Source organism: Quercus robur, chromosome 2 (genome assembly GCF_932294415.1).
Source record: "Quercus robur chromosome 2, dhQueRobu3.1, whole genome shotgun sequence".
Taxonomy (NCBI): domain Eukaryota; kingdom Viridiplantae; phylum Streptophyta; class Magnoliopsida; order Fagales; family Fagaceae; genus Quercus; species Quercus robur.
In genome coordinates, this window is record NC_065535.1 from 25,673,383 (window position 1) to 25,679,137 (window position 5,755).

Below are 5,755 nucleotides of genomic sequence, written 5' to 3' on the forward strand. Positions count from 1 at the left end.
CTAACAAAATATATATTTAGCAAGCATAATTTAACACAAACTCTTTAGTATCTTACTGATCAGTGAGTGATTTTAAAGTATTTATCATGTCTCAAGTTTAACCCTTCACACCACCCCCTCCAAAAAAAATGTTTGTTATAAATTTTGAGGAACAATCTGGCCTAGCTCCCATGGGCAGAAAAACCAACCTATGGCTTGCCCCAATGGGCTAGTGGGTTGCCCATGGACAATAACAGCATTGGGCTAGGTTGCTCAATAGCTCGGCAGATTGGGTTACTAGGTTTGGCCATGGATACAATTTAATGACCCTTAGATGATTCACAAAACCATTCAAGTGTATTAAATAATATAACTTATTCATTAATCTAAACAACTCACATAATTCAATAAATAGATTATGTGGTTAAAAATACACGTGAATGGTTATTTAAATTTATGCAGTGAGTTAGAGAAATTTTCTCCAAAACTTTGTCCTTATTGAATTACAAGGAAAATCTATGCTAATCAAAACTTTATTATACACGTAGTTGTGCCGAGTAGAAACACTTTTCTTATACCATATAGACATTTTATTGATTACTTCATGCTATAAACTTATCCCTATCAAACGTAGTGCATTTTTTTTTTCTCAAAAAAACGTAGTGCTTTTTGTAAAATGGCTCATTATTAGTATAAAATTATCAAGATAATTTCGTTTAGGTTCCTATATACTAAAATTTTAAAATGTTTAAAATGTCATTTTAATTAAAGTTCTAATACCAAAAGTTCAAAAACTTCAAAAAAAAGTTTCATTATTTATTTAAATCAATTCAATTATCTACCATGATTTTTTTAATTGAGTTTCAAGGTTATACTTTTTACATGTAGCTCACCATGAAATTTACATATTATTGTAAAAGGTGCTTTGTTGACGTGACCCGCTAATCTATATATCTAATAAAAGTGAAATTGAGAGAAATTCAAATTAGAGTTCCCAATTTTGTGCCATATGTCTAAATTTATGTGGGAGCTACACTATAATTAATTTTCCACTCAAGTTTGTGCCATATGTCTACTTAAGTTTTTTAATCTTTGTGCCAAGTGAGTTAATGAGTACAAAATACTAAAAATCTAATATTAATAAACTATAAAATTTAAAATAAAAATAAACTAATCACATATACTCAATAAAAATCATTACACATTCTATCTTATTAAAAATTAGAAAAAAATTATCATAAGTAGTGTGGGGAGGTAAAAGACTAATAGGCCCATGTCGATGTCTACACTGGGCTAGGAGCCCAGCCCAAGGAAAAAACCCCTCCTCGGTTATGGGAAGGGAAAGCCCCTTCTCGGCCATGGGGAGAATCCTCCTCGGCATAGATATAGCTGAGGATAAAAAAGGCAACCTGCCACTAGTAGTGACACTCCATATCGTTCCACAGAGTAGGAAAAGCACTAAAGCAGAAAAGGATAGCGGAGAAAACGGAAGTGTTCAAGGGAAAGGCTGCCATTATTGCATTCAATGCCTTGTGCCTGACACGGCCATACTTCTCTGTCCTTACAACTACTCCCAACAACTGGAGGGAACGGCTGATGGGACAAGTACCTACCCCAAGGACCCCATTCAAGAGGAAGAAAACTATTATAAAAAGGGAGAAAGGAGAGATGAAAAGGCGGGGCTGAGACCCCCCATCCTACCAGAGGCACCGGAAAAAGCTCCCTGGACCGTGCCGAGGAGCAATCCTTTCTGATAGACTTGATCCATGAAGAACACCGCGATTATCGTTGTTCATAAACCAAAAGCCTAGCTCTTTGGCCCACTCTCTACAAATTCATTGTACCGAGCTTACAGGTCTAAGGTCTCAAGTATCTTGGGCCGAGCCTGAAAAACGTGACTCTACAATTGGTGCCGTCTGTAGGAAGAGCTTGTGCGTTAACAAGTGCAACGGCTAATCACGGTGGGATCAAACTCCTGCCAGTAGAAGTCCATCAGGAAGACCGTTGTGGCGGTGGTACAAGCTACACGAAAGCCTCCCCATTATTTCCTAAAACACACCGTCATTGTCGTAACTTAGCTTCCACTCAGGTCCACACTTTGAAGCGTTGATTACGCGGGAAAGGTTGCTAAGCGAAGTGTGGCCCTAGGGGCTTCTGACGTCAGATGTGTGCCTCGTGCACTTAACAAGGGGCTAATCCTCGCGGGCCTAGTAGACCAGTCCGCTGAATCCCCTCTGGAGAAAGAAGCTGATGACCAAACCAAAAGCCTAAGTGCTAGACAGAACCAAGGTCTTGCATGGTCCTCGGACTCAAACCTATGGGGAAACTAATCACTCCAAAAGCCTAAGTGCTAGACAGAACCAAGGTCTTGCATGGTCCTCAGACTCAAACCTATGGGGAAACTAGTCATTCCAAAAGCCTAAGTGCTAGACATAACCAAGGTCTTGCATGGTTCTTGGACTCAAACCTATGGGGAAACTAATCACTCCAAGAGCCTAAGTGCTAGACAGAACCAAGGTCTTGCATGGTCTTTAGACTCAAACCTATTGGGAAACTAGTCACTCCAAAAGGCTAAGTGCTAGACAGAATCAAGGTTTTGCATGGTCCTCGGACTCAAACCTATGGGGAAACTAGTCACTCCAAAAACCTAAGTGCTAGACAAAACCGAAGTCTTGCATGGTCCTCGGACTCAAACCTATGGGGAAACTAGTCACTCCAAGAGCCTAAGTGCTAGACAAAACCAAGGTCTTGCATGGTCCTCGGACTCAAACCTATGGGGAAACTAGTCACTCCAAGAGCCTAAGTGCTAGACAGAACTAAGGTCTTGCATGGTCCTCGGAACCTATGGGGAAACTGGTCACTCCAAGAGCCTAAGTGCTAGACACAACCAAGGTCTTGTATGGTCCTCGGACTCAAACCTATGGGGAAACTAGTCACTCCAAGAGTCTAAGTGCTAGACAGAACCAAGGTCTTGCATGGTCCTCGGACTGTCACTCCAAAAGTCTAAGTGCTAGACAGAACCAAGGTCTTGCAAGGTTCTCGGACTCAAACCTATGGGGAAACTAGTCACTCTAAAAGCTTAAGTGCTAGACAGAACCAAGGTCTTGCATGATTCTCGGACTCAAACCTATAGGGAAACTAGTCACTCCAAAAGCCTAAATGCTAAACAGAACTAAGGTCTTGCATGGTCCTCGGACTCAAACCTACAGGAAACTAGCTATTTCAAGAAAGGCCTAAGTCCTAAGCGGAATAGAGGTCTTGCGTGGCCCTCGGACCTCCGGTTTCATGGAAACTAACACACAATGGTACCTTTCTAAGTGTTTGGACTAGGTATAGTCATGTCCCGGTCCTTGGACCAGATGCCTAAAGCAAGTTAAAGTAGTGAATATTGTTGGAAACGTGGAAAAGAACTCTACTACCCGGCGACCCCCTCGGACAGTTTATTTTAGGATTCACGTCCTCGAGCGGCCACCCTGTTCGCAGTACAGAACATGCAGCTGTTATCCCGGTTAGTCTTATATAGTTAAGTTACTTAAAGTCAGCATTGTTGCGCCCATCAGTTTTGATAAGTTCAAAATGATAACTCTTTACTGGCAATGGCATCGGTTCTAAGTACCGTTCGAAAGAAAAGACACCAGCACATCCATTCACAAAATAACTATTGTAGAAAAGAAAGGATACGCAAAATGAGATAAAATCATCTTTTATTAGATAAAGAAATAGTACATTGTACATAAAAGGGCTTAGACAAGCCTATATCAGAAGCTAACTATTAAAAAAAAAAAAGGGCACACAAGAACGATGAATCCTCAATCTAGCTCCAACAGCAATAGCGCGAGTACGGATGGCACCGGCGGTGGAAGAGAAGAAGAAGAAGCGGAGGCGCTCGATCTACGACCTTGCTCTAGCAGCAGCCAAGCAAGTTTGGATGGCATTGGCGGTGGAAGAGAAGAAGAGGCAGGGATGCCAAAATCTCCATACTTGCTCTAGCAGCAATCGAGCAAGTATTGCTCTAGCAGCAGTCGAGCAAGTATGGATGGTACCAGAAATGGGAAGCCCAAACCCTCACATGCGTGGCACACGACGCCGGATGAAAATCCCAGTGTTGTCGCACCAAAAATCTGATGCGACCTACACTTGCTTCGGATTTTGGTTGAAGGAGGAAAGACTCCTTTCTGGTCCAGTCGGGGGGGAGAGATATTTTCAACCTTTGCCTCCCTTGCCCTGACTGGGCCATTCTGAATCTCGAAGATACCCAAGGCTTCTGAAGAGGGTTTTGTTCCTTCACCCTCACCCTAATCATGATCATATCACTCCCTAAATCTCAGTCACTCTTATAGTGGGGATTTTGGGAACATTTGGGGAGTTAGAAACCTGAAAAACTCAAGGGTTTGTAAATGAAGGGGGATGATCTCCCACCGCGCGTCTTATATAGGGGACAAATCTGGAGGCAATCAATTCGCCCCAAATCTCCAAGAAGGGATTATAAATGAGATAAATCTCGTTCAAATTCCAAAGTAGTTTTCAGCCGTTGGATTTATGTCACCTCGTGAAAGGGCCCCAATTAAAGCGCGCCTCGTGTATCGAAACGACAAAAACACGACTTGGATAGACTAAAAGAATGTCTCACAGCCAGGAACGTGCCTCTGGCAAACGAAGAGACTTTGTCATTAATGGAGGGCAAGACTTGGCAAGCCGTGGCAGAGGCCCGATGTCACCAAAACCCTCCTCTCCGTCCGAGGAGCCAGACAGTAGGATTTTGAGGGGCTATTGTGGGGAGGTAAAAGACTGATAGGCCCATGTCGATGTCTACATTGGGCCAGGGGCCCAGCCCAAGGAAAAAACCCCTCTTCGGTCATGGGAAGGGAAAGCCCCTCCTCGGCCATGGGGAGAATCCTCCTCGGCATGGATATAGCCGAGGATAAAAGAGGTAACCTGCCACTAGTAGTGACACTCCATATCGTTCCACAGAGCAGGAAAAGCACTAAAGCAGAAAAGGACAGCGGAGAAAACGGAAATGTCCAAGGGAAAGGCTGCCATTATTGCATTCAATGCCTTGTGCCTGACACGACCATACTTCTCTGTCCTTACAACCACTCCCAACAATTGGAAGGAAGGGCTGATGGGACATGTACCTACCCCAGGGACTCCATTCAGGAGGAAGAAAACTACTATAAAAAGGGAGAAAGGAGAGATGAAAAGGCGGGGCTGAGACCCCCCATCCCACCAGAGGCACCGGAAAAAGCTCCCTGGACCGTGCCGAGGAGCAATCCTCTCTGGTAGACTCGATCCATGAAGAACACCGCGATTATCGTTGTTCATAAACCAAAAGCCTAGCTCTTTGGCCTACTTTCTATAAATTCATTGTACCGGGCTCACAGGTCTAAGGTTCCAAGCATCTTGGGCTAGGCCTGAAAAACGTGACCCTACAAGTAGTATTAAATTTGGGTAAGAATTATAATATGTGACTAATTACGTTTACTTTTTTTTAAAAAAAATATATAATTTGACTAATTATTTATATTTTTATGATAAAAATTGTGTTTAATTTAAATGTATCCATACATATACATGTTACATGCTATTTTTTTTTAAAAATAATTTGGCTAACTATTTATATTTTTATAATAAAAATTGTGTCTAAATTTATGTGGAGACCATACTATAATTATCTACTTAAGTTTGTGTCATGTGTCCACCTAAATTTTTTAATTTTTGTGCCAAGTGAGTTAATGAGTACAAAATATTAAGAATCTAATATTAATGATCTATGAAA